The sequence below is a fragment of the Ambystoma mexicanum genome, chromosome 6p, assembly GCF_040938575.1.
Source record: "Ambystoma mexicanum isolate Mex_15411 chromosome 6p, UKY_AmexF1_1, whole genome shotgun sequence".
Lineage (NCBI taxonomy): Eukaryota > Metazoa > Chordata > Amphibia > Caudata > Ambystomatidae > Ambystoma > Ambystoma mexicanum.
The window spans coordinates 1,279,243,808-1,279,265,921 of NC_090935.1; the positions used below are offsets into that span (position 1 = coordinate 1,279,243,808).

The window sequence follows — 22,114 nt, forward strand, 5'->3', positions numbered from 1 at the left end:
GCAATAAATCACACACTTCCAAATTCAACAAAATAGATACTGATCACATTTGTATGTCACCCTTTATTTCCTGGAAGAATATTGTACATCTACAACACAACTCCAGAATGCTTTCCACAATACACTCCCAAGTTGCACTTTGCTCATGAAAAAGTGAACACATATGTATTGTCTTACCTGAACCTGCTTAGAATCTAGCAGTGTAAACCGGGCATGAGACCTAAAAAGAAAACAGAGGCATAGTCATGGTTTATTTCAGAATGTGTATTGATAGTGCATGTTACATTCCAAGAGACAGCATACTGCAATACAGAGAACTAGTGACTAGTCACCAATCACCTAAGGATCTACATTTAAAACATCAAATCCATCACTGTCACTCCCATTTTCATCGATTTTATTCATCAAATTTGAAAACATTTAATCGAAATAAAATTTGGGGTGGAGACCACCACCAGCCAACCTTGATTAATATCCCAACCCCCCACCCATCTATTTATTCGATGAAATGCTCTAATATTAGATGAAAAATATCCCATGTGATGGGATTCACAGAGATTGCATTTGATGTTTACGACATACACCTCACCTAATACAGATGGACAGACATGTAAAGAACCAGCAACCAATATCCAGCAGGGACAAAGACTGCAAAGGCATCTTCTATAAACACCCCCACACCTTGTTTGCATATAAGCAACCAAAACATGTAGCACAGTCCAAGACCAGAAGCACATTTCCAATGTATGAACAACAAAAGAGACCTTGAACATACCCCTGCAATATTGGGAGATACAAATCCTGCCCACCCATCTGCATTTGATCTGCTATAACATCCTCAAAGAAGCAAGCATCCATGGAACTGCAAATCGTCCAAAATGGAGGGTATTCAGTCTTTATAACGAAAATGTTATGTAGACATGCACATATACCAAAAATGTTACAACGACAAAACATAACGACAATGTATGTACAGGTGGGTTAAAGGGTTAAGTCTTGTGGGGAAATGGTTGAGGTGGGTTCTTAAGGGTAGGAAACAAAGGTTTGGGGGGACCCCTGACCCAAAAAAAACCCAAAAAACTTTTAATATGTTTGTTGTTGTTAAATTTCTGTATATGTGCATTCTTCATAAAATATGTCATTATAAAGTCATGTAATCAAATTGAATTTGTCCAATGCAGGAAATACCCACACGGAAATTATGTAGGTAAAACTTGGCAGGAATTGCATGAAAGAGTTAACTTTTCCAGACATATCATCTCAAACAATAAAACAAAAACTCAAGTTGGGCACCACTTCACCTGGGGTGGCACACATAAAAGTACCTGTCAATTTTGGTGATGGAAAGTGATCTCACAAATACAAGGCACAGAAGAACATTTGAGCCCACGTTTTTGAAGATAGTCCAGCTAAGGAGCTGAGGCTTTAACATAGACATGGGATTCTTGTCTTACTATGGTGAAGCATCACACCATGTGAACACCAGTAATATTTTGCCTTTTGCAAACTATTATTATAGACTTTTAGACCAAGGGAGGAGTCTCAATCGTGTGATAATGACCCACTACCAGGTCGCCAAGAGTCATATGTCGGGGAAGAATCATTATCCCAAGTGATAATGACCCTTCCAAAAGTCTACAAGGCTATTAGCACATAATGGTAAAGCAATATATGCGGTCACACTGGAGCGGGTTTAACATGAGCATGCATTAGGCGTCATGTAAAAGTTAATGGTTTCTCTATAAGAAAGTGAAAGCATTTTCCCACGTTTAGCCTTTCTCTTTGCTGTGTTAAATAAGATGTTGAACCAACAAAGCTCCCCTAAGAGAGTAAGTGTCTTGTTGAAAAAAACATTTCCTGAAAATTGCATTGTGTTTCCCTGATTACTTTTGAAGAAAGGATGTTCAGAAAACATTCAATACCAGTATTTATTAGCTGCACTCTGATGGGATGAGAGGCGGTCAATAATGATCTTGATGTGCTAATACGTGTTAGAATCAGAGCAGTCAGTCAGTATAGAGCCTTCACAATAAGCAGCCAGGATTAGAAAATGTTTATTTATGGTGAAGATATTTTCAGTGGCAGTGTACACTGAAATGAACACAATATACACGTGTCCTCTGCCACTACCACCCGAGACATTTATACCATGAACAGAAAAATACATATTTTCAATTTCACCTAGGCATTTTCTAGAAATCCCTGCATCATAAAGTGCTTGAAAATGCATATACCAAAGGTTGGGAGAGGTAGAAACTACCTAATTTCCCTGTTCGTTTGCTGACTGTCCTCTGGCAATGATAGACCAGAACGTCTATGGATCCTTTTTAATTGTTGCAGTCATCAAAGCGGACCACATAGGGTCTAAAGTTCTTTCCTTCCTATACCTCACAAGATGTCTGTATTTGGTCCTCAATCGGGCATTTTTGGTTGAGTTAATGTTGGTCCCTATGTTCATTTCTTCATGCTGGGGCTTCCCTTATTTCTGCTAAAATAGATTCATGATCAAATCAAACACACTTAAACAAGTGAGATGGTTTTCGAAATTGTTACAAGGATGTATTTTCTCACATACTGAACTAAGGTAGGATCTACATTCATTTTGTGAGTACTCAAATGTTGGTCAAATTGCTCTAAAATAATTACCATTGTATTTGATATATAAGAGGGGCAGGTTAGATTCCAGATCAATCCGGCTCAATTTTATCCTCGTTCTATTAACAGCTCTTTGTGCCACATATCTCATAGTGAAGCATGAGGTCCTTGTACTATTCTGGGATAACAGGTCTGAAATGATTGGTTCATGGTCACTTTCTACGCTATAAATAACTCTGGAGTCTTAAGTCCAAGAACCCACATCAACAAAATTGTGTTGATATTTGACAAGCGTTGCTCTTTCCTAAAAGTGGGTTTTGCTGGCTGGTCTCCCTTTGTGCGACCATTTGCTGTCGAAAACCAAATTCAATAAATTTAGTTGCTAAATCCAATGCATTTGGGTGAGTATATTTAAGGCAAGATGAAACTTGGTCCGTAGTCTTCCCTTCCCTATCCCTATCCTCCTCATCAAATGTACCTCAAATAAACTGTAGAGACTCAAACTGTACATCAATATCATCAACAAAATAATCACAAACATGTCTTTCCCTGAAGCCACTGATCTGATGAGCACAATTATAGATTCCACTTTATCCAGGGGTTGTAAGTTCACTTTCCCATTTGGCAGTCTTAAATAAACATTGAACAGCACCATGCTCAAAGCTACATTAGAATAGAAACATGAGGACAGTAGATCAGGCTACTTTGTCTTTGCAGTCAAAATAGTAAAACCCAACGTAGATCAAATCCAGACACATTGCAACATGTTTGCCCTCTTACATTCTTAATGGCAGTTACGAAGAAATTCTGAGGACCCAGTTTCAACAAGGGCCCAATGCTCATGCTTCTTGGAAACATACTATTTTAAAAAACTCAATACCTCCATGCCAATCTAGATCATCACACTGTGTAGCAAGACCTGCTATTTTCCAGGAAACCACTGAAAGGGCGTCTACAGACAATATAGGGCATCTTCCTAGAGGCGGGGGGGAGCGTATAATGAACTCGTAGAGGTATGCTTCAATTCATAAGAAGTAAGATGATACATATTTTCCTCTCTCGCTGTATCTGCATTGGTCGACAAGTTCGGATTATGATTTCTAGACAAATTGTTTGGTATGTTGGATGCAGGTAGGGTATTAGCAGAGCCAGTTAAATGAGTCTGCAGCATTATGTTTGAGCCAGCTGGCATACACTATGTAATTGCACCTTGCACAAGTGACTGCAAACCCCTAGCTGTAAAGGTTGTGCTCAAATAAAGGAAACACACATAAACTTAGCATGTAGTTTCAACAGTATGGAAGCAAACCCAATAAGCTTTTACCCAGAGAAAAGTAATATTATTTTAATTAAAATGCTGTTATTACCTTCAGTGGATCCAATTTAGGGTGATATTTTTACGGCAATTCTCACAAAACCTGGCACACAAGTTACTCATGTCCAGACTCCTTTGCACTGGTGCGTGCATGCACCGTATTGGTCCCAATGAATAATAGAAATGCATGTTAAAGTTAGTTAACGATGGATGTCTACACAGTGTTCTGATATTATGGCTTGAAACAAATCAATAGGAACAAGAAAATAACATAAATGATCAATCTATCAGTTGTCAATTTATCCCATTGCATGTGCCGAGATTTTACGTATCAGTCACTTAACAAACTAGAGTTTACATGATTCGTTCACTGTTCCCAGATCAGAAGCTCAAGAAGCACGGACTAAAGCAGGTTCATGGCCAGGTATGAAGACACTGCAAAACATATAAAGTGAGTGAGGATTCCCTGTGATTTCTAAAAAGATCCATAGGATTCTGGGAGTCAATTGAGTGGATCCTGCCCACAAAGCATATCGTGAGATTGTATGAAGAAAGAGTGATACTGGCATTATAGGGCTACGTAGAGGACTTGGGTATTCCCCCCAGGATCAGACTTCTTGGGTTATGGATTCATGCAGAATGACAGGTCCACGTGAGGTGCACAGGCTACAGTTGTCACCAAAGCGAATTAAGAGAAGCCAAGAACAGCAGGAGGTACCCTTGACCACAAAGCTCTTTTGTAGATCAGCAACTCTCCCATACATTGTTCTTAACTTACAGAGACTGGGTTGGTGGTGGTCAGGGTATATTGCCATAATTCCTAGATCAACCCCATTCATTGGCAACAGCAACACTTCATTGGAGTCAAATGTAAAATAAGGGAAGATCATTTAAAGGAAGAAGACCTAGCTAGGTGACAACCAACCATAACCCAACTCAAGACTGGAGAGAAGCAGGAGAAGGGGCACAGAGTGATAATCACTGGATAGATAAGATGTATAATAACATTGCACAGACCTAACAAAACGTGATTTGACCAATGGGTGTAACCTAAGTAATCATTAAAGAGCAAATATTTCAATCTCAGTTGAATGCAAAATTATACTAGGCAATGGTGCGCTGTTTACAAGATGTAGCAATATAACCCCTCCTCCCTCATCACCTCTTCCAGCCTAAAAGATAGAGAGAAAAATGGGAGGAGAACAAGTTCTATAATCTTAGATGGGATGTCAAGAAGACACCACATATATCAGAAATACCACAACTTCAACCAATAAGTAATCTTCAGCCTTTATCAATTTTGAGGTATTTTCCCCATCCTTTAACGATAGAAAACTTACATTAACTGTTTTTTACAGTCACCCGTGCTTGCACGATATCCATTGCCTCAACACCAGCCTTTTCCTGGCTGACATACTTATCTAGATCCACAGCTCATTGACTAGGTTACCAGAAACTGTATAAGCAGAAATATTTTGGATCAGTATCTCTTTCAATTCAGGATGGACCACTTTGTTGCACACAGGCCTATAGTGTATACTAATCATCTCACTTCTGATGGCACCTTGATTGGGAAACAGGCACCTCCTTTTCCTGGCATCTGAAAAGATATGGTGCTGACTTTATGGATACATTATTTGCTCATCCATGGGAATTTTCTGCAGACAAAGGCAGGAATATCAGATTATTCAATTTGTTGGGCACTTCTCGAATCTACAAACCCTGAATAATTAATTGCATAATTAGCACATATCGGTTGTAGAGGTTTGATAGGGTGCTCTGAAGGCTGGTCTTAGGCTGATCAACCAGTTCTTTCTGTGCTGTCACCTTGTTTCTTAGCTGAATGGCAGAGTGAAGCATGTGACTTATCAATTTGTTTGTTAGATGACGACTACTAATGCCCTCATTATGATCTATGCTGTATGCTTCATCTCCATTACAAGTTGCATTCAGCACGGTCATATATATGGCCGAAAATAGAGTAAAGTGGAGTTAAAAATCAATGTTAATTTTTGCAGAATGTGGTATTTATTTTCTAAGAAATAAATGTGGACGAATTCACATGATTTTGAGTTACAGATCAACACCTAATATTCATGGCAATAAACTGAAAGCATAATCACCTCTAGTTTTGTATTTTGAGGAAAGGCTCGACAGGCAGCGTGTATGTAACATATTTAAAAATAATCTCAACATCGAGTAAAGTTATGCCCCGTCCTGATTTTTACACAGCCACATGCCCTATCAGCGAATGCTATCCCATTCCTAGCCCCAACACACCCATGATGTGTAAGTGACTCCAATCTAGCAATCCAACTAAGTCGATGCCTGGTCTGGGATGCCCAATGGAAGCCCTTATTTATATATTTTATGACAAGTTCATAAATCTGGATGATGAACCCTTATATAACGCCCCTCTCTTTGAATCCCCCTGACTTCACTGAGCCAAGAAGTAGGTTTGTTTTGCAAATTAAAAGATTTATTTGAAAAATTAAACAACATATATATATATATATATATATATCACACTTTTATAAATTAATATTTGATAGCACACTTATGAATATAATGTTGATCAACAATGGGTAATGTCACAGTAGCACAATTCTTTAATTACTTAGGAGTTGGTATAGGAAGGATAAGGTAGCAGAGAATACCTTTATGGTTTCAAGGAAAAGCAATGATGGAAAGAATGCAGCACAGAAATAAACTGATATGGTTTCAACAAGAGATAAGATGATCACTTTTTCTTTATGACAACTCACTCCCCCAATACAATCAAAATAAGTTCAGTTCCCCCCTAGCAAGCTTAGAGCAACTGGTATGCTTTTAAACAGTCAAAAATACTTTTACAGGTGATTTGCAATGAAGTGAAAAATATGCTAAAAATGATTTTCATTTCCTATAGGAGATTCAGGGTAGGTGACAGCTACTTTGAATCAGTTCAGGTCAACACTAGCAATGATTCAGGAATGATTATCAGAGTGAAAACGAATTTCAGCAGTGGAAAGCAAGAAGCAACTATTTTTACAAGTGGTGAAATTGAGTCAGTTTGCAGTTCGCGGCACTTTTTCCGAGTGCGTCGATCGCGATTACGGAAAAACTATAGCTTTAAAATGAAAGTTAAATCTCGCTTCTAGGACATACGATTCAAAAGATACGGACGTTTTTGTGGAGGTAGATTTTCAGAAATGAAGTAAAAATTCAGAATGACAAATGACACTTTCACTGCTTTGAAACCGCAGAATGGACACTCGATTTCTATGCAGTTCTGGACAGGTTGAAATGGTTTGAATTAGATTATTTTAACTAAGAGATTGGTTTGCACAGTTCTGGCTGGATACTCACTCCTAATTTTGGACTGGAATAGGCCGCCACTGGTTCTGCTCACAGCGTGGCCTCTGGTCTGGGTCTGGCACTACACAGCGGTCTGGTCTGGTCTGCTATCGGCACTGCACAGTGGTCTGGTTTGGTCTGGTCTGCGGTTCTGGATACAGCTCTGCTTTCTGGGTCTGGTTCAGGCACAGTGGTCTGGTCTTGGTCTCTGGTTCCGGCAAAAGTTCATGGCAAAGAAGCAGAAACAGCACAGCCCGCTGTTTTATTCTGATGTGCCCCTTGGAAGTCTGGGGTAAAATCAGTTTGCAAGATTGGAAGGCCAGCTGAGAAGAGTTCAGCTTGCAGTAGACCCACTGCTTCAAAGTTCTGGAATCTGGAGTCTGGTATGCTTGTGCAGAGCGTCCCGCCAATGTTCAGGTGATGAGTGAATCTGGAACTTTCCCACTAAGGCTTGCCATCCTTACTTATAGCTGAAATTGCATCACCAAAATGGGTGTGTGCGTGGGCATAACTAAGCCTGCCCCTCACAACTTATCATTGGCCAAATTCTCCTCTCTCCCTTGATTGGGGGAAGGAAATGAAGTGTCATCGTGATGAGGTATGTTTATGGGTCAGAGAATCCTCCCCTTGTCACTTTGCACACAAATCTATTTTTGATTCAAATGAATATTTATCTATGTACAATTTTCCTAATATTATATGTCCAATTAACACATTTTCTGTAGCGTCAAACCATCCGATCCCTGTCTTTGTAAGATGTTGTGTCCACTTCTGACAGAATTCTGCCCTTTTCATCCAGAACACAATATCTAAATGTTTCCAGAATTTACACAAATGTGCGCAAGGAATATGGGTATCAGATGATGAAGTGTCAGATTTTTATCATACAGACATTTGGAGTAATACCCTATTTTCCACTACTACCCCCCAGAACATACCACAGAGTCCTAACACCTCTTAAAATGTGCACAGAAAAATCACAGGAATAATGATATTATTTATATAATTCTGACAATTTTGTACTATGAATTATCCATCTTTTTAAAATTATGCTCTGGCCCAGATGGGTGTGGTTAAGTCCCAAAGCACATGGGGGAATTTCTGGTTTGTCCACGTCCTCCAAGCTCAGCTGGATCACAGAGGCAGTGCACCTCCCAGTTCCTCCCAAGAGGAAGCCATTTACGAACTCCTGATTTAGCAATTGCTTTGAGCCAAGGGAAGTTCATTGTTCTGTTTCCCTGCAGTCCCAGGTACCCCTCCCCTGATTCAATCAGAGAGGTGTAATCTCCTTTTGGTGGGGGCAGAAGAAGGCAGGCCAGGCCTGCGAATGCAGTTGCTGGGCAAGTTTCAACTCCTGTCGGGGGTAGTTGCCGGGCAGAATTCAATCCCTTTAAACCAGGCTTCAGCCAAAGGTAACTTTTGTTCCAATTTTTCTTCATTCAAATCAAACTTACAATTGTTACACATGCAGCTGGAACGCTGATTCTAAGTTCAAAACTCTGACATTTAAACAGTTGCAACCTATGTGACACTCAAAAGTAGGTCACTCATTTATTTTAAACATTTCGATTTTAGTGGCTTTAAATCCAATTTCACTTGAGCTGCCGACATCTACAGCTCAGCCAGTTTTGTTATGAACATTATTTTAGGGTCTTCATCTTTCCAGATTTTGTATGAACACAAGACTTCATTCTACCAGATGTCTGCTGGTGTTCAGTAAAATTTTGAATATCTTTCAATGTTTGAAATAGGCATTTTGAGCTTGCATTCAGAGAAACAAAGGTGATTTCAAAGTGCTTTTTGGGCTAACAGGCACTGCTGTTTTTCCTTTGGCACCACGTTTCACTCATGGTGCTTCTGGCCCATCACGCTCGCACTGGTGGGTGGCAGGTCAGGCGACCATTTTGGTGTGTTCAAAAACTGCGCGGTTTTCCTGGATTCTGGCACAAATGTGGGCTTTTCGGCCATCTTGGATTTTCTAAGCCCACAGCACCAAATGTTGCAGCATAATAACTCGAACATGGGTCAATACACCTGACAGATGACATCTCCACAATCCTTCTCCCTTCCTAAACTCAACATACCTCAATGAAGAAGTATCACGCCTCCTGCCAGGTGCCTCTTCTGGGTTCCACTAGAGTACGCAGAACCAAACATGCATTATTGTTTCTAGGGGACTTCACAGTTAGCCTTGCCCACCTCCCTCTGCCCTGTGATCTGCATTTCAGGGATGGGTGACAGGGGTTGATATAAAAAAAAAACTGGCTGGGAGAGGGTGTGTCAGCCACAGTAAATAGCCATTTGGGATATGTGGGCCATACGTGTATCCGGTTGCTTGATAGTGTGATGCATTTCTATTTGGAATTGCAGATAAAATGGCAAATATTCAGCTCCAATAGTTTCTAGAATGCAATACGATCTTACACTCAAGACAATCTGGCTTCAGGCTGATTCTTGGCACAAAAACCACCTTACTATAACTTCAATCACAAATGCTTAACACTGTGGATAACAGTAAAAATGGTCTATTAGTATTACTAGACTTGTCCTCCGCATTGATCTTCTTAACCACCAGCAACTGTTACAAACCCTTACCACCATTGATTGTTGCTCCACAAAGGAAGTACGTTGGTTTTCCTCTTTAACAATAGGATATCCCGGGTGCAATGGGGTCATGCAATATCTGACCCAGAGGAAATCACCTGTGGAGTCCCTCAGGGGGCATGCCTCTTTCCTGCGTTATTTTATATTTACAGCAAATCCCTCTGTGATATGCTCACAGGCTTGGAATGCAATTTACCAACTACGCAGAAAACACCCAGCTACTTATTGAATTGAGTGGTGACCATATCAAAGATCTTCACAGACTTAGGCTCATTTACGAATCCATTGGTCGCTGGATGTCGTCCATGTGGATGTACTTGAATGAAGCAAAAACCGAGCTCCTGATCTTTGGATCCACATAGGCAAGATCTAAACTAGACTGAAGATACTCACATTTCATCGTAGATAGCAACAGGGTCGCATTAGCAGAATAGATGAAAACACTGGGCATGTGCTTTGAAGCCTCTTTGAGCACAGTGCTTTGTGCCAGAAACACTGCGAAAAGCTTGCAATATCACCCCAGACTGCTGAGACAAATTAAACCTTATGTCTCTAACAAAAATTGCAAAACTGGTGAAGGCAATAATCTTGCCTAAAATTGATCGTTGCAATGCTCTTCAATGCGTAGCCAGCAAAAGCACCATCCAAAACTTGAAGCACTATAAAACGAAGCTGAACATATTGTTAAGTGTCCGTGGGGAGAGGATATGTGTCTACTCACAGGGAGGATCTTCACTGACTCCCTCTAGCAGCCAAAGTTCAATTCAAAATTAACGCCCTGATTCACAAGTGTCTCTACAGTACAGCCCTCTCCTACTTGAACAAATGCCTGGTGCGGTACGAACCCAAAAACGCCTTACCCTCCAGCAACACCTTCCGCCTGGTGTTCCCACAGATTAAACAGGTGAGGTCGAATGGCCGTTCCTTCTCTGCTGAGGCAGCACTTGCATGGAACTCACTCCCTTTGGATCTACAACAGGAAAGAAACCTCCCTACTTTTAAGAGACGATTGAAGGCTCACCTATTCAAGTTATCTTTCGGCTCTTTGAACGCCTGTTGCTTTTTGTCTCGTCTCCTTTCTTTGTTTGTCTTGTGTATATGTTGCACCCTGATGACTGCAGGTTGTGGCGCATTACAAATAAATAAATACATGTGGTAGAATCCCCAGCAGAATAGTACATGGCTGTGTCTGCAATCCATTTGAATTCTATTGCATAATGGCATCTTTGGCAGACTGTTGTTTCATGCTGTAATGGCCCATGCTATATCCGCCATAACTGCTGCCACGTTATCCATAATGGGCACCTGGTCCCTCACACTGACCTGCTGCTTCTGCTGGCAGGACTTCTTTGCTGTCCATCAAGACCTTGTATCAGCATATCCTTGGCCACTGGTAAGGTCCCACTTGTGAGTGTCCCTCTCGTCTTCCTTACTGTCAATCACTAGTCCATTAGCATGCATACTGTCTGGTGGCAGGCGCCAGATGTAGAGGAGGAAGTCAGTAAAACAGCAGTCCACCCGTGCTGATTAGTGCATGAAGTTGCAGCAGGTAGTGTTGCAGGAACAGGTGGAATGCAAGGTCCAGGTGGAGTGCCAAGGTCAGGTGAAGGAATGAGGGCTTGTGTTGTAGCACTAGAGTGTCCATCAGCATGACTGTAAATAGTTGCAGGAGATCATATAGGTGGCCTGTACATTTTTGCCTGCCTATCCTGCAAGGGGGCTAGCTGCGGTAGCAGGAGCAGCAGCCTGGATGCTCAGATGTTAGCATCAGTGTTTGTCCCACCATTTTGGAGCTGGCCTCACTGGTTGCATTATTCCATGCCAACAGACAATACCTATGTAGCAGTCATGCAAATATTTGTCATTTAACAGTGCTTCATGCATGCCGTGCCCCTATGGCCTCATGTCACTGGCCCAACACTGTATTTGTACTGGTCTTGGTCTGAAAAGTGAAATGCAACTGCATTCTGAGAGTGGATGATTGGGTCAAGGCTAGGCTGGTGGTTCCTCAGTCTCATTGAGTTGAGGAAAGTTGAGGAGCGACACCTGCATGCATCAGGGCAAGTCTGTAGGTTTGTGTGTTTGCTTTCAGTGTATCTGATAGCAGCTGCTCACACTCGTCGGTGCCAGTAGCAGTTTTGGTTATGTCTTGGGTTCATTCCTTGCCAAGGGAAACTCTCAAACGGGCTGAATTCTCCTCTGGTGCAGGCGACGCAGAGAAAGATGAAGAGGAGCCTACAGCTTGATTCCCCCACTTCAAGCACCTGGCCCGCAGCAACGGAGAAGTGACCATTTCCATTGATTGAGTAAGGTACAGCTCTCATCTTCCTCTTGAGTGGAGGTAGCTGATAAGGGTATCCACTGCAAGTACCACAGCAGTGTGCGGAGCAAAGTGGTGTGCGCAAGCCTCCTGCTGCCAGATGTGCCCTTCGGCCCTGGGTGTCGTGGTATACAATGGGTTGACCTAAAACTATCTTTCTTGATGAAACTGGTGCAGGACAATCACGACCATCAGGTGTACTCAACACTGCTGCAAAGTGAAAGGAAAGCTTGTCATTGTGTCTCTCATCCCAGTCTACTAAGGCACAGCCCAGAGTGGATTAAAGTAAATACTTATCACCCAATGTTGAATTATTTTTTATTTTTTTTTATTTTGAGTTCAGGAACAAAGGAACATTTCTCGTTGTACTCTCTCTCGAAGGTACAAACCAGGGCACAAGTTACCTATATTTAAGCCACTGTCATCAAAAGAGATGATGTCTGAAACTTAAATTTACTCTACACAAAGCCACTGAATATGTCATTCATCTTTATTATCACAATTCTCATTCGAGCCTGTGCATCACGTGGCCTCCTTTATCATATGTTATTATTCATGGTGTCCATTAGCAGACCCATAGGCGCAAAAACAAAGGAATCAGACTAGATATTGTAAAGCTCAACGAGGAAATCCCTTTAATTGTGGTTAGGCTCTGCATGATAGAGTTTGAGTTGGGCGGGAAAGCGTCGAATCTGTATGCACTGTTGCTATGGGATGAAATCAGGCTGTTGCCAAGGGAAACCTCTATCAGCAAACGCCTGCCACTGTCACCAAAGGTTTCCGAGCTTGATCTTCCATTTTGGCTTATCTTTTGTTGAAACTGGAAAATGGCAGCCATGGTAGGAATAGACCCGCGGTTGCTAGGGGTTGATTCCGTTGCCAGGTGAAAATGGCCCACATTAACCTACCACAAACAACTAAATATGCTGATAGGAGTATGCTGTTGAAAGCGCAGTCTCAGACAATTGGCTGATGTCTGATTTCTCAACAAGCTTTTCACAGCAGCGGGATTGTATATTTACTCTCCGTTCCTTTTGTTTACATACGACGGTCCAGGCATTGTGTCTGCTTTGCCAGCAGAAAAAGATCAAATGAAATGACTGCCTAACTTGGCAGTGATGACACTATTAAATGAATGTGTTCTTGAGTAAGTGCATCTTAACCATCCATCGATCGCCCCTCGCAGGAGCGGGATTGGAAACGCAGGGACTGGTTTAATGCTCAGCAGGAGCAGGTTTTTGTATTCCAATGCGATGCAAGGTTTTATTTTTGCACAAGACCACTAGCATCCCCACACGTTTCTGCCTCGTTTTGCCTCATCAGTGAGGAGTAGTTTGGTTCTCCAGGCCCAGCAGGCACAGGGCCCCTTTTGCAATGGTGCAGATGGGCTAGAAAACGTTGGTGTGGAAGGTTTCCCAGAGCAGTACCAGTCGTTCAGATTCATAGAAAACCTTCCAGCCATCATTTTCTTGGTTTTAGTGTGTCTTAAATCTAAACATCTCAGACATTTTTCATATGCAATGCACTGACATACACTGACATACCCACGAGGCTACTGCAGGAAGGACCTCACTGCCTTGAGCGAAGGCTGGAAAAGGATCCAAAAATTAGGCAAAGCAACAAATTATAGCGTACCTCAGAAAACAAAATTACACTTTTGGCATTGTAGAATGTAATGATAGGCTTGCTGGCAGCAATGTTTCTTTGGCGATGAAGTATTTCTTTTTTAGTTTTGTTTCATATGTAGCTCCTGAGAGTCACCTATTTTGTTCCCAATCTATTGGAATTAAAATGTTTTCCATGGAGGGACACAAGTCTCTATATCACCTAATACAGCATCTCTAATCACTCATTGGGCCTCATTACGACCCAGGCGGTAAGGGGTTAACAGCGCCGTAAAAGGTGGCGGCACCGCTAACCCCTTACCGCCTAATTACGAGGTCCCTTTGCGCGTTTCCACCTTAACGGCTGGTTTTACTAGCCGTTAAGGATTGGACCCACAAAGGGAATTTGCGGTACCGTAACTACTGCCTTCCCCATTTCCATTGAGCCCTATGGGGGCAAAAATGTGAATGGGGAAGGGCCAATGGTGAATGGGGAATTACCGCCCACCAACCTTGGAATGGGGTGGTAATTCTGCCATTCACCATGGCGGAATCGGTAAAATACCTACGGCAAACCATGGCGCTTCTAGCGCCATGGTTACTACCTGGGTAGTAATGAGGCCCATTTTTGTAGGAGACTTCCACAACAGGACGCCAGATAATGCCTGTCCCTGTCATGGCTGCTTGAAAGACAAGATGTGACTGCAACTCATTAGGAGGTCCAATGTAGCCATTGTTCTCTACTGCGTCACTGTTGTCCACCTGCTGCACAAGCTCGATCATTGCTACTCCTACCATGTCCCTTTGCAAGACTTGGGCACTCACTCTATCGCCTTTTTTTTCGTCCGGGTAACTCCATTTGTGTAAACAATGTCGACGCCCAAGGGGTAAATGAACACATGTGTAAAGAGACCCAACCCAGAGAAAACAAAGTAATCTGCGACAACTTCTTGATGCAAAGCTATTTACCATATTTCTCGAATGCAGATAGACTTGTTTAAATCATCACACATGATATCTCTCTCAGTTAATAACATAGGAAATGCATTTGACACAGGCTAGGCGATCAACACTCATGGAACGGCCATAGAGGCCACAAGCTGCTGAAGAGGGAGACCACACTGGAAAATCCATGGACAGAAATGGGATAAAAACGTTGATTCTGGGTGAGCTGACTAGCAGAGATCGTACTTTCACAGGAATGAACAATGGCGAGATACATGAATGACAGATGCTTTCATGGAAACATGTTTGCCATATCTAAAATCTCCTGAGCCAGAATTAGAGGGCCGCCATCGATCTGAAGAGATGAATTTGTTCCCCTGCTTCAGTCAACCCTTCTCCGTTTAGAGAGGAGAACAGAGATTGGTGGCACATGCATCAAGCACACCTCTCCCCCACCCTGCCCCACCAATAAGCTAGCACAACGCACAATGCATTCAGAACACAATGCACAATGCACCTACCACCACTTGTAATCCAGACGTTAATCTGACAGAGCAAGTGGCGGTAACAGTAAATCTGTTTGATGGTATTTCGGTGGATTCACCACCCCAATACCGCCAAAATACCACCAGACTTGTAATGAGGCCCATAGTGTATGCAAACATCCGCACAAAGTCCTATGGACTTTCACAATGTGGATTTATGGCGCTTTACCGCTACTCACAATCCTCTGACTAATCCAAGGGATTGAATGGTTGTAATGGTAGATGATTACTGGAGAACATGGGATGAGGCCTCTAGAGTTGTAACAATTGAGTACATGAATGTACTGGATCACTCCTTCCCTACAATGGCTCAGATAACCTTGCATGTATTTATGTGTGGGGTTTATGAAGCATACCGCTAGCTGGGAAGCAACAACGAGCTGGTTTACGAGACAACCTCAGGTGTTTACAGGTAGGGTGTATGGGTATCAGAGGAGCTGGAATGGTTAGGAGCAGAGGATGTGGGAGCTCCCGTGGGGGAGACGTAGGTTTGAGTGAAGCGATCATTGACTGGTGAGATACTCTTTGAAGAGTAGTGTCTCCAGGAACATCCAGAAGTGAAGGATGGGGGGTTGGCGGCATTCACAACTTTTCTCAGAGACCGGGAGCATAACAGCAATGTCAGGGTATGTAGCAGGATCACAAATGCATCTTTTTAATGCTCTACATTAAATGTGCTGTTCAGGTCTCTGGTTTTACAGACACAAGGATCATACTAATACAATTCCTAAACAAAATAAATAACAATTAAAACAGTCACAATGACTGAAGTCATTTGTAGTAATATATAGCAACTCGAGGTTTATACCTCTGCACTGATCATATGAAAGGTGATTGGGAATCCCCACTCCTCCCTGAGCTTTAAAGCATGGACCCTGATCTCCAGCAATTTAGCACAGAGTTGAAAAACTATACTTAAAAAGTAAACTATGTGTGTTTCTATAATATTGAGTTTGCATGTCTTGATACATTCATATTGAGACATGAAAACGCATTTTGACAAGGAAAAACATAGGGATATGCATGCAGTGAGATGTAGGGTGCATAGATAGAGATTGAGAAAAAAAGGTGGGTGGTTATATAGAAATGGCTACATATAGATGGAGATAATTATATATCTAGAAGAGGAAGCATGTGTTGTCATAAAGGTATTGAAAAAGAGTGAAGGAATAGTCAGTTTATACTGCTTCAATGCATCAATGCCTTTGCAATGCAGCTGAGAAGATGGAGTCATAGACTGGTCTCAGTTTCAGCAATGTTTCTCTGGTAACTGGTTGGCCCAGATACATGGTCATACACATTTACCTAATACGGATGGTGAAGAGGATATGCCCCAGACATATGATTATTGCACTCATTGTCCACCCTTTCTAGAAATAATGGCAGCACTGATCACATTTACTAATGGTCTTCGTCATTCCTCATAGTTTTCTTACTACACCAATGTATCTTTGACATCACAGTCCATACGTCTTTTGGTTGGTGCTGTTTTTCATTATTTCGGATAGGTTTGCCAATATATCATCCACACACACACACACACACACATACACACACACAAACACACACTCCAATAAAGTGCATGTTTGTTGCATGGTAAAAGCAAAGTATCCTTAGCCTTTTTCCTCTGCATTGTCCAAGGGCAGATCAAGACTCACAATTATTAGCAACCACTCATTGAACCCTTCTTATTTTGTAAGCCCTTGTTCTGTCTGCAATATATTTCATAATGTGAGCATGGTGTAGAGTTTCTTATTCAGTGTAGTTGTTAAGGAGGTTAGGGATGCTTGATTTTCTGTCATAAGTCATGGGACCATATTATAGGGTATCATTCTAGCTCCCCAGGGCGAACGTTTAAAGTTGTCCATTGTGTATGTGGTATAAGATTTACATATTCATGTATATATATTTCTACGTGGGAAATTAATCTTCTTCAGTTGTTTAGGCTTGCATTATTAAAACTAAAGAACAATTTAAAGTCACATCTTTCACCTGTGTGGCTCTTATGATTTTAATGTGGCAGTGACGTCCTTGTCATGTAAGTGCATTTTCTCATTGTCCACTTAGGAAAATAAAGAATTACAATTTAAAAATTAATTAACACCCAAATGAATGTTGCATTTTAATGATAAATATGCTTTGTAATGATTTACTGGAAATACTAGAGCCATCACATGTTTTTCATTTGCATAAGTTTAAAAAATAAAATATAAGAACACACATTTAAAAATAAGACACATTCAATAAGTAAAATAGACTCAAATGCATTTAATGGAAACCAATTTTAAAACAATTACATCATTATTACTGTTGACATTTTAACAATTTTTAAACAGAATTAATTTGTAAAGGAAAAATATTTCATTTGAATCTTAAAATTAACTTTCCTACAATTTCTAATTTTGGTGGACAAACCATTAGCAATGTTTTGTGGAATTGACTGACACCTAGAAACATAATAAATAATCTGTTGTCAGTATGTGTGTCTTCAAGGCCAGCACAGCCAAAGTCAGATCTTTCGCAAACTCCAATTCCATCTTCTCTAATATTGGCTTAGCCTCCCATTGCTTTTTCTTCTTGTAAAGGCCACAGTGTAACAACGCATGTCAAAAGCACTTCCCGTCCTTTCTTGTTCTCTACCAATGTAATCATTAAAGCAAGTACAGCCAGCCTTGTTCTAACCTCCATAACATCTATGCTAAAATGCAACCTTTTAGGCCTGTACGTTAGGCACATCTTATGGAAAACCTCCAAATCACCAGTGTGCCAAAATTCTGTTAGGCCCTTCAAATCTCTGGTAAGCGTTTTATCACACAAACTCTTTTGTAGGGCTATGTGAGGAGGGGAGCCTTGCAGCAACTACTTTTTCTTAAGTTCATGCTCTTCGCTCATAGGTCTATGTGTACACTCATGAAAATGCTTGTTATCCTCCCATGAGTGTATGTTGGAACTAAGATGGAGCATTGAATGCCACTCTTCAACCAGAATCTGGACTGAACTCACGTAAGTCTTTGAACAGCACAAACGATGGTTGCTGATGGACTGTGACCATTTTAAAATTTCTTCTGACCCCATTTTACCAGCAGCTGTGAGTTTTGGGGATTTTGATTTTGTGATGTGCCATACATCAAATGGAAGCTTTATCTGCAGGAACTGGCTCGCATGACCTTTGCTATTTCAATGTGCCTGTCAGTGGCTATGAATTCTATTTGCAATCCCCTTGATTGCAGAAGTTCAATGGATTTAGTGAAACCATATTTCTCCATCGCAAGAGAGGATGTACATTCTGACACTTGCACCATGACAGATCTGACTATTTTGTGTGTGCCTGTGTCCTAGAAGTCCAGTACTTGGCCAAAAGTCCACGACTCTTGCACTGTCTGCCCCGTTTGTCTGCAAGATTTATAACTGGAGGGACAGCCCTGGATTCGGACAGGATATAGCGGGCTGAATGGTCAAAGTAAGTATACATTGGGTGGTCCTGTCCTCCCTGAGATTTTTATGCTGCACACATTTTGAGGCAGTAGATGATTCAACCTTCCTAGGTGCCCCATGCAAAGGTACAGGGATCCCGAACATGGGGTAAGAAAACAACCATTAGCAATGTTGGTGTTTGGTTTTTTGTGGTAGCCTTATTTTTATTTCTTAAATGGCTTTTTCTTGTAAATTTTGTAAAAACAAACATTAAATTAGATTCAAATGTATAGGAAAAGAGGAGAGCATGGAAAGCACAGTCAAGCACCAAGATTTTAACATTACATAATTCAATCAAAAACTGGTAAAGAACTGTGTTGTATAAACAAAAGAGGAGGTTAACAGTTTTCTAAGTCAACCTTTCACATGTCTGCATAAATAGTATGCAGAAAGTCCTTATGTTTAACAAAAGAAGGGATTAGAGGTATATGTCATATTACTTTATCGAAACACAACCTCTTAGTTACAATGCTGTCCAATATTATATTTGCAATTGGATTCTTTGCATATAGTAATCTAGATGGGTTATTTTCACTTCTGTGTGGAAGTAGTTCTAATAATAGTGGCCAGCCAAGGCTGGTCCTAGACCGAGAGAGACTAGTCCGACGTCTGTTTAAAGAATAAAGAAAGTTCAGTGTGTTCTTTGGTAGTGGTCTTGCAGTGGGAACCACGGGGAACACTGACGTTTCGATTGATAGTAATTCTCAATCTTCTTCTGGGGCCTTATATGTGCAGGTCTCCCTGTCCCCGGAAGCTGTCTGGAAACTCCTGTGCTTCCAGTGGTAGGTGGGGGTGCATTGTTCAGAATGTGTTCTGTAGGAGTTGTCAATGCATATAATTCTCTGGCATCCACGTGCGTGTCTGGTTGCCTTGTTAAAATCTCAAGTTCAAGCCCTGAATGAGGAAAGACTTGGAATCGGCATGGCTGAGTCCGCCGTCTGCTATTTGCAATCAAAGGTCCGCGATGAAGGAAGGTTGAATCATCTACTGCCTCAAATTGTGTGCAGCATAAAAAACTCAGGGAGGACAGGACCACCCAATGTATACATACCTTTTGTCTGTAAGAGCATTGTCTATGGATAGCTGTTCGGCATTCCATCCCTAATAGTGAGGAACAAGAACTGTTTCTGATATTAGTAGTATGCCGTTTTAGCAAGGAACTCAAGTTCTACAAATATTCAGAAACTTGATAACTTATTAAACGTTGTATCTACTGTATCTACTGTATCTACTGAACAACAGAGCAGAAGAACAAAGTAAATCACCAGCTGGTACCTTTGAAAGAATGGGCTGTGCGGACCATCAAAAGGTGTAACATCATGCACTGCGCTCCGCTTTATCTTCAGGTTGGTGCCTTTGACTACTCGAGTACATTTCACCAATGGCTCCCCACAAAATCCTCCTACGTATCCTATAGTTGCATGGAATCATCTGTATAATCTGTAGCAGGCAGCTGTCAAGTCATGTATTTTGGTTTCCTCAATAGCCATTTGTCCTGCAATATAGTGGTTTGAGATTCCATGATGGTGGATAAATCCATCTCACTACCCATGGTGAAGTCAGGGTCATTTCAATCTGTGATATTTCAGGATTTTCACAATGTATTGAGCAAACAGGGAACATTATGTCTTTCTTTGACAGTAATAGTTTTGAAGGTGTGTATTGGGTGAGAAGATCGGTTAGTAATGATGAAGCATCTTCTGTGGTAGGTCAGTTCTGTTGAAGGTTGTGTGCTGTAACAATGATACATCAATACCTTCCATGGCTTACTGGTGATATTCAGTGCAGGTTCTGGCCACTGCACATTGGCATCCCGAATCTGAACCTTGGGATGAGCATTTGCAACCTTAAGCATTAGTTTCTCCCAAGTGACATTAGTTTGTCAGTGACATCCTTTGTTAGTGGTGTGGTCTTAGCCTTCCTGCTCATCTCCTAGAGGCCAGACCGCTTTGATTTGTACAAGCTATTTGGTAACTTGTGTGTTCCCATCCACCCAGACCCATTGTGTGTGTATGGCCTCAAGTGAAAAATGCCATTGATACGGGGGGATGGATAAGGGGCAAGCGAGCGTAATAGGCCTGGCAGTTTTTCAGAGGACACACAGATACGTTGAATGTAGGGACAGGGTCTTCAAAGGGGAGCATCGAGACACCAGATCTGGGGTGGCCATGTGACCAATGGTTCCTAGAGGCCAGACTAGTTTGATTTGTACATGTTATTTGCCACAGTGTGCCTTCCCATCCACCAAACTCTATTTAGAGCGAATGGTCCCAAGTGAGAACTGCCACTGATACAGCAGGGGGATGGATGTGGATGAAGCAAGCACAATGGTCCCGGAACCTTGTCAAATGACCCAGCGATATGCTGATTGCAGGGAAGGGTTCTTCGAAGGAGAGCATGTAGATAGGTCTAGGGTGGCCATGCGGTCCATTCAAGCCAGACTCCTTTGTGTTTTGCATGCTATTTTGCACCTTGTGTCTTCCCATCCACCCACACCCATTAAGGGTTCATTGTCTCAAGTGAGAACTGCCATTGATACAGGTGGGAGGTGGATAAGGTAAAGCAAGTGCAATAGGTCCGGCACCTTGTCAACAGGCACAAAGATATGTTGATTACAGGGACGGGGTCTTCAAAGGGGAGTATGGAGACACCATGTCTTAGATCGACAATTGTCAATAGAAGCAAGAACACGTTGAGTTGTACCTTCACATACAATATGTTGAACCTGCTAGCCCAAAACCAAAAACCAATGAAAGGGGATTGAAAATATGATAACAGTGATTAATTGATAAGGGAGAAGTGTTTCAATAGATTATGATTATGATTGAGTGAGAATGATTTTTCAAATAAATGTATTGATAGCAGTAACAACAATCTTTGATGATCTTGATGGTATAGTATACTATTCTTATCAGTATACTTGGTGGTGTTGATGACTTGGACAATCACTTTCATGCACTTATCATCATATTACTTTATTGATTTTATTTCCTTTGACTGTCAAAGTGTGATGATTTTTAACATTTAATAAAGGGTTGTGTATTTCTAAATAGAATCAAATGACATCTAGATTATCTAAAGCCAGGAATTAACATGTGAATAAATATTAAGAATACAAAATGCACTTTGCATTATAATTCAAGTACCTAGTATTTTATATTTTGGTTTGTGCCTTGTTGTATGATGTGGTTGAAAAAATTAGAACACATGAAATTCACAAGGAAAACTAAAAACTTGAAATGAAACACACTAAATTGAAACAATTAGAAAATGAACAATGCAAAATGATTGAATAAATATATTTTTTTTATTGGAAGTAAAATATTTTAATAATATGCAAACAGTTTAAAAAAAGTTTGATGGTATACACTAACTA

General features: G+C 41.2%; 1 protein-coding gene across 16 annotated transcripts in view; it reads right to left on the reverse strand.

Moving 5' to 3' along the window:
- PTPRD (protein tyrosine phosphatase receptor type D) overlaps nt 1-22,114 on the reverse strand; it is a 4,803,934-nt gene that overhangs the window by 1,460,157 nt on the left and 3,321,663 nt on the right. For all 16 annotated transcript variants that reach the window (XM_069625937.1, XM_069625939.1, XM_069625938.1 and 13 more), the window contains one exon: nt 178-220. The gene's annotated coding sequence lies outside the window, so the exon portion shown is untranslated. The remainder of the gene's footprint in view (nt 1-177; nt 221-22,114) is intronic.